Genomic DNA, 8377 nt, shown 5'->3' on the forward strand with positions numbered 1-8377 from the left:
TTACTTTCCTCAGTTATTATTAGAATTCGCAACTGTCCCATTGTCGGTCTGCACACATATCACAATCACAAATACACACATTGCCTGTATGTACCTGATACAAAACACAGCTTTGTATTTCACACCCTGACAATGGTTGCCCCATCATAAGAATCACAGAATTTGCATCTCCAAGCTCCCACCTGAGGTTTCCACCTGCACTTACATCCCAGGCCTGTTTTGCTACATCCGGACCAAAACCTGTTAAAAAGGGCTCAAGTTCCATTCTGGTGTTGCCACTTCCACTGATAGTCATGGACTACATGTGTCCTACTTGTGGAATTATCTCGGGGGCAGCTTAAAAATAAGGCGTCAAAAAACTTATCCTTCCCCCCTGCTTTACAGCCTTCAAAATGCTTTTGGTAATTATGGAAGGAACACCTTACCCAGCTACCATTAGTGAGCTTAACATGTGTTTGATTCCATCTGCCTTGATATCTGGAACAATCATAAGGACAGCAGCTGGGGGTCCAACAATCTAAACATAAAGTCTGGTTCACAAACGCTTTTTCACCACATATATGTTTCCTATTCTATTTAGACAATAAATGCCTCTTTCAGAAGAATGAAGTTGCCATGGGCTTCCTTCTGCATCCCAAAACCCTGTTCCATTATGGACCTCACTCAGGGTACTGACCCACCATTTAGGCTCAACTGGGCTGGCCACCCATGGCCAGCAGACCCTCCGCAGACCCAACAATTGCTAAGGTTAAAGGTTCTTGCTGCTTCTTCTCCCAAGGTTTAAAATTATTTTCCCACTTTTGCCCCCAACCTAACTGACAATATAAGTGTAAGATTATTAAAAGAAACATTCTAAATGTGTAGTCTAATCTCCTAACCGAATTTTCACTTTCACATTGTCTTCCACACCACCTGTGGTGAGAGAAGGCACAGAAATAGCTTAACATAAAAACAACCAATGACAGTGAGGATTGGCCCCTAGTGACTGGAGATGGGAGAGGAGGGATGCCCACACAAACTGTTTCAGCAGGCAGCCTGTGGGGAGGCACACAGGGCTTCCCCCGATGTCGCCGCACTGGCTGCTGCTCCATTCCGCCCCTGCGGAGTGTCGGTCGCGGCTTCCCATCCTTCTCCTCCAGCTGAGATGTCCAAACCTCCGGGGCCTCAGAGACCTTGACCCGAGTGTGATGGGTCCACCCGTGTTCAGCTGCCTTGACGGCTGTTTCTGTGGTCAGCAACGCTTGGAAAGGTCCACGCCACTTCACCACCAGGGTGCTTCTTTCCACTCTTTAACTGGGACCCAATCTCCCGGCTGGATGTTGTGAACAGCAAAGTCCAAAGGCAGGGTCTGTGCCAGCTGAGCTTCCTGTCGAACAGATTTCACAAGAGACAGTATCCTGGCCACATATTGTTTCAAATATACATCACTTATCTCTATCCTCCTACTAGGCTGGGAATTACAAGGGTAAGGAATTCCAGACATTAATTCAAAGGGAGAAAATTGAATATCTCCCCTGGGTCTGGCCCTTATTCTTGCCAAAACCAGTGGCGAGGGCCATACCCACGGCATCTTAGTTTCTATCACCAGTTTCAGGAGGTGTTTCTTTATCTCTCCATTCATCCTCTCAACCCACCCGAACTCTAGGGGTGCCAGGGGGTATGGAGGCTCCATTGTATCCCTAAAGCAGTCATAACTCCTTGAAGAATTTTTCCTGTAAAATGAGTTCCCCTATCTGAGTCTATTGCTTCCACAATCCCATATCTTGGAATTATTTGTTCCAAAAATACTTTAATAACTGATCCTGTAGTTGCTGAAATGGCTGGAAATGCTTCCGGCGACCCTGTTAACTGACACACTATTACCAGAAGATATTTGAACCTTGCCACTCAAGGCATTTCAATAAAATCCACCTGGCATCTCTGGAAGGGACGTACAGCCCAAGACCTCCCTCCCCTGGCGAGTTTCTTTGTAACTCTGTTATTGGTTTTAGCACAAACCAAACAACCTGCAATAGCTTGCTTTAGCCAGAATAAAAAGACCCACAGCAGCACACGTTTTGAGGAAGGCTTCTGCCAGTCTTCGGGAGCCCCAGTGACTCTTCATGAAGTTGTTTTAACAATTGCAGGGCCAGAGCTTTTGGTGTCCACTGCTTACCATCCCTTGTAAACCAATTATCCTCTCCTTCCTCTGCCCCACTCTTTTAAATTATCTCAAGTTCCTCTGGTGGAAAAGACAGTTTCTCTGGCAGAGGCGCAGTTACTGGGAGCAAAGGAAGCATCTTAGAGCTTTTTGGCAACAATGCAGCTTTCCCAGCTTCTTCATCAGCTAGTCAGTTTCCTGTTACCTCTTCTGAGCACCCTGCCCCGTGCCCCTTGATGTGTATTATTGCTAACTTTTTTGGCAAGTTCACCACCTCCAATAGGTGAGAGATTAAGTTCTCAAGAGATAATGTCTTTCCCCTGCAGCTTAATAAACCTCTTTCTTCCCATAATTTTCCAAATGCATGTATCACCCTGTTATCTTTGCCCAATTATCCCATAAAAAAAAACCCAAACAATGTTTGAGGTAGCAATTTAATTGAATAGTTTAGAAAATATATAAAATTGAATACACTTGAAATATTGACAATATAATTTGGTTAAAAATAAGCGATAATTTGGTTCTGAAAATAGCGTATAAGCAAAACAAAAATAACTGCGCAGGGTACAGAGTGTGGGGTTCTGGGACCCTTGCCACCTCATGTAGGAGCTTGTCAGGTGAAAATTCCCCCTTTTGTGCCATGTGTCAATGCCACTCCTCCCATTTTCGATTCATCGCATTTTTACCTCTGCCCTCATCACCACCTTTACCGCGCATGCTCCACCACTCTTTTGGTGGTCACACCCGTCTTTGGGGGTCGTCACTGATGAAGGCCTCTCCTCTTCCTCGATGTCCTTTAATTCACCTTTGGGCTCGCATGGGCCCCAAGCCAGTACAATGTGAGCCAAAACTAACATAATATTATATTTAAGCATCAAAGCAATAAACCTCTTATAGCGGGCATTTTCCAGGGACCCAACCAGATTTCCCTTTCTTTCTGTTAATTTTTAATAGCTGTTATCTCTTGCTTTTTCCTGCCTTGAACATTTGCAGGAAAGGGGGGGGAAGGGGGGTGTGAATGGAACCCCTCCTCTCCCTTTCTTGGCAGTACAACTTTTAACTGTTTTATTATTGCCAAATATTAATTACTGTATCAATATTGATTACTGTTTCAATTTTGTCAGCACAAATCATACCTATTTACCATATTTCTCGTTATCCTGCTCTGAGTTTTTGGAGTTTTCTGCCAGAAATCTGTCCCCTCTCCCACTCATCCACAGGGCTTTGGGGCGGTTTTCTCTTTTTGGGGGAAATCAAAACGATGCACTGATGCTCCTAATTAGGGGCAGGAGAAGTGAGGCTCCAGGGCTTCCCTCTGAGCCGGAGCCACCGTAGCCGCAGTGCCGGGAAAGCCGTGGCGGGAGGTGCGGAGAAGTTTGTTTGTGTTTTCAGCTCAATCCCCTCGGGCCCGGGCCCGTTCCAGGGCTGCTCCTCAGCTCCGGCTCTGCCCTCACGCAGCCCGGGGGGCCCTGAGAGCGCGGGGCGGGGCTGTGCCGTGTGCAGAGCCCGCCCCTGGCTGGGATTGGGCGATGGTGCCCGTCAGTCGTGGTTGTGGCGCGCTGATTGGTGGGAGCGGGGCGGAGCAGGGCCCCGGTGGCGGGCTGAGGGCGGCCGTGGCTGGGCAGCGGCGCCATTGTCGGAGCGTGTGTGCGGGCCCGCGAGCGGCGGCAGCGGCCGGAGCGCGGTGAGGCGGCGGCGGAGCTCGGAGGCGGCCACAGCGCAGGTGGGAGCCGCGCTGGGTTCTGCGGGGTCTCGGGGCTGGCTGCGGGCCTCGGGGGCGGCAGGGGGCTCGGGCGGGTTCGTTGTGCCGTGTCCGGCCCGTGTTGCCGCTGGCGTGAGGGCGCTGCGGGAGCGGCTGCCCGCGGTCTCCTTGCGGCCGCTGCCTCGGCAGGAGCCGCTGCCGGAGCAGCGCTGGCTCGGCCCGGTTGCTGTGGCTGGGACAGAGGGGGCTGCCCCGTGCCCGGGGCTGTGCGGGGAAATTCCCGTGGCCGGAGGTTTCTGTGCGCAGAGGAGACAGAGGAGTCATGTAAAAGTGACTTTATTGCTGAGCAGAGGGAGAGGCCGTGGGGCATTTGCCGTGCGCTCTCTGCCATTGTTGTAGTTCGCAGCCTCCTTTTTATCCTCATTTTCCCGGCCCATCTCCCTCTCCCTTTGCCCACTGGCTGAGGTCCTTGGAAGGTTCAGTGTTCCGGATCCGCCATCGGTAATGTGCACCGCCAGTTTTGTAGGACAGCCCATATTCACGGCTCTGTTAATTCCTTGTTCTTCTGGAAGTTCAGGAATTAAGCGAGTCTTTCTGTGAGCAGCAGTCCATGTTAATTAGTAACATTTATTGAAGCTGGTTGTTTCGCCTGTTTCTTCCTTATCTACAAGTTCCTGGCCCCTCGCTCCGCTGCTGAATGAGCTGCACTCTCAAGGTGTGGAGCACGGTAAAAAGATGAGAGTTGCTGTAGCACATCAGAGGAGAAACAGCATTCGTTTAACCCATGGTCTGCCAGGGAATCACAAAACCGAGTCCCATTCCCATCCTTTTCACGTTTGGACCAATACATGAGCTACTTTCTTATTTCCTTTGTTATCTGTTTCACCACTTTTCCTTTGTCATCTTTTTGCCAACAGCACTTTGAGTCATTTAGTTTTCCACAAACTCTTCCTCCTTCTGCTAACAGATGATCTGATCCCATCCCATGGTTAAGTGTTGTGTTCCTCATTTCAGTGGATTGGTCAGCAGGAAGGTCAGGAGCTGGAGCTGTCTGGTTGGTTATTCCGAGCAGAGCTTGTAATCTAATGATGCCATTGAAATGAGAAATGGGTTCTGTGGCTCCTGATATGAATTGGTTTGGGTTCCCAGAGGCTGGTCCATGGTGTTGTAGGATTTGTTCTGCTGGCCGTTCATCTTTTCCCCATTTTTGGCCGCTCTCTCCAGCCAGGGCTGCATCAATTGACTGCTTTTGTCTAACTAAATCATCAAATCCTTGGATTCCCAACTGATTTCCCTGAATTTTTGGTGGCAAAAAATCCCCAGTGCTCTAATCCACCCTATATAACACAGACAGTGACAGCACATGTTGGAGTGGGCAGAGGGATGATTCCCCCCATTTATTTATAGTGAAGTTTTCCCAACATTCTCCATGTGCTGTTTCCCTTTGCAGCTTCACCCGTTTCTGTTGCAGGGTCAGATATCCTCCCCCTGGGCTCTGCCTTGAGCTGTGCAAATTCCATCAGTGCCAGCAGGCAGAGCTTGAGGTGAGGGGCAGAGGGAATTAGCCCAATTCCTGCCCCGGGCAAGAGACCCAGGTGCATTGTCCACACTTTGCCCAGCAGTGTTCATTTGCATTTCTAAAGCTCCTCTGGAGGCTGCCTGGAATGGAGCTTCTCTTCCAGGGCAGCCATCACGTGAGTCACATGTGGCCCCCCCAGAATCTGCTTTTTTAAAAAAAATTATTAACTATTTACGAGTTCCAAGTATTACAAGTTGAAAGTATTACGGTTAAAGCTGTTCAATTTTGCAAAACGGAATAGAGGCGAACATGGAAAAACCCAGACCAAAAATTGATTCTCACACTTCCGTCCCAAACCTACCTGACAATATAATGTGGAAATATTATGAAAAATTTTTTCTCATGTTGTAATTTTGTCATTGAAACTGCAGGGAAAACAAAAACTCTCCATGAATCTCTTTAGTGTTAGAGAGTCAAGGAATTCCTTGGTTCTGGCCAGGATGTGCAACAGTAATAATTTCTTTCACAAATAGCCCAGCTGTGCAGAGAAAATCATTCCATGCCATGTGAGTTTTGCTCGATTTTTCCTAACTTTATGTAGTCTGAACCAATCTAAATCCTCTGCTTTAATGTTCATTTCTTCAAATTGTCTAAGTTCTTAGTATTTGGTTTCCTGTTGGACCCGCATTTCTTCCCCTCTGATGTGAATTCGTTCTCCACACTCCTGGATTTCCTTCTCAGCCTTTTCCAGCCCAGGTGTCTCCAGCTCTGCCGGGGGCAGTGTCTGGGGTAGCTGTTGGTTGCTGTTTGCTGCTGGGCAATGTTGATGTTTTGTTGCTGGTTGTTATCTCTGTGGGTGTCTTTTGGGCTATTCCCAGTCTGTTGGGATGTTGAACTCATCTCCATTGAGTGGTCTAGCACCCCTTAAATAAAACCTTTAAAATTCCTTTCCCAAAGGCAAAGACAAACCAAGCCTGAACAGAGAAATAAGATTGAAAAGAACCGAAATCGGTGCATTTTGCAGCAGTGCAATGGCAGGCAGCCCAGAGTGTGGGTGTCAGTGAGCCCCAGAGTGGAATTGTGCCGTGGTGTTCCCCAGCAGCTGTGGCAGTGCAGGCCCAGCCAGCGCTGAAGCTGCAGCAGTGGCAGCAAGGCTTGGCCCCAGTGGCTGGAGATGGCAGAGGAGGGTGGCCAGGATTGCAGAGGATTCCAGGCGAGGATCTGTGGGCAGGCGCAGGGGCTTGGCCCGCTGTGGAGCCCTGGCTGCTGCTGCGTTGCCTTCAGGGCAGGCTCAGGGGCGGCCTCCCATCCTCCTGCTGCGGGCGGGAAGTGCAAATCTGCGGGGCTTCAGAGCCCTTGAGGCCAGGCTGAGGGGTCCCCCGTGTTGAGCTGTGCTGGCGGCTGTTTGTGGCCTCAGGGACACTTGGCATGGGCCCCTTGGCCACCAGTGGTGCTGCTTTGCACTCCTTAGGCAGGAGCCGATGTCCTGGCTGGGTGTTGGCAGCAGCAAAGTGCCAGGGCAGGCTGTGTGCCAGCCCAGCTTCCTGTGGGAGAATGTGCCTTGATATCTGCCTCAGTGGTTGCTGAAGCAGTGAGAATTGCTTTTGCCCCCCTGTTAGGTGCCATGGTGTCAGCAGAAGATATTGAAGCCTTCCTGCTCAGGGCATTTCAGTGCCAGGCTCTCACAAGCACCCACAGCTGCGCGGGTTGAGCTGAGCATGGGGCGGTGACCTGCGCTGTGTCTGATTCCCCTTCCTTAATAACAGCCTGTCTTGTAGCTCTTTTCCCTTCTGCTGCCCTTGCAGAGCCAGCCACAAACACATTTTCTCATTTTATTTATTATACTTATTAGAGTTTCATACTATAATAACCGAGCCCTGCTCATCCATTTAGAGGCTCTTTTGGTTGTCAGACCTTTAACTTGATGCTAGACTTGAACTATAGGATATCCTATGTTGGGTTAAACATTTTAGCACAAGAATTCCTTTGGCAAGACCCTGTTTAATATCCACGTATAATTCAAATTCTTTTTCCCTGTCTGGAAGGCCCAGGCCAGCTGCCTCAGTTGATCTTCATTTAAACACTGAAAAATTCTGTGTTTCTTCCTCCTTTCCATCCATCCAGTTTGTTGACTGGCAGGATAGGAGTGTTGTAGGGAGACATCCCTGGCTCCAAAAGCCCTGCCTTTAACAGGGACTCAGTACCAGGCTGTGAGCCCTTCCTTCCCTCTCCTGGAACAGGATATTGCTTGTCCTAGTTGCTTTAAAGTAATTTGTATAGGCTTCATATCTAATTCTCCCTCTTTCCCTTGGCTGCCCACACTTCAGGGTGCACTTCAGCATAAGCCATGTCAGATTTTGGCACAAAGGTAGAACAGAACTAGCCTCTGTATCCCCTTTTACTGTATCAAAATCCAGCTCTCAAATTCGTTCCTAGGTAATTACAATCACAGGAGAAAAAAGTAGAAATTGATTTATTTCAAACCTATACCCCACAGCTTCTAATAGTGGTTGAACAAATCATACCTGGTTATATTTCCCTCTCATTCCCTTAAAAATAAAATATTCCTTTACTATTTTCCCCTTTTGGGCTAAGATTCAGAGTGGATTGAGAGGCCCCTGTGTCCATCAGGAAATGCCTGCTCTCAATGCAGACCCACCCTGAATGTTCTCAAGGGCTGCAGTGTGGAGGGTCCCTGGTGTGATGGGAGCTGTGACAGCCCTGCCAATCCATGTCCATCAAGGGATGGACTTGCTGGTCCTGAGGGTGCTGCTGTCTGTGCTTGCAGTGTCCTTGTGCCCTGCAGCTGGAGCCCTGGTTCCTTGCCAGGGGCTGTTTGGGTGGGCTCTCCCCTGGTGAGGAGGGCAATGCCTCTGCCAGGTGCTTGTGGCCGAGCCGTGCCCTGGGTGCTGGGGCCCCCTTGGGCCCTGGGGTTGATCCCTCAGGGGCTGTAGGAACTGTGCCCTGGCCTTTGCCTTCAGCTTGGCCTTTTGCTGCTCCCTTCTTGCACTCACCT

The sequence above is a fragment of the Melozone crissalis genome, unplaced genomic scaffold (assembly GCF_028551555.1).
Source record: "Melozone crissalis strain CALT ecotype California unplaced genomic scaffold, PUWL_Pcris_2 ptg000066l_1, whole genome shotgun sequence".
In the NCBI taxonomy this organism is placed as follows: Eukaryota; Metazoa; Chordata; class Aves; order Passeriformes; family Passerellidae; genus Melozone; species Melozone crissalis.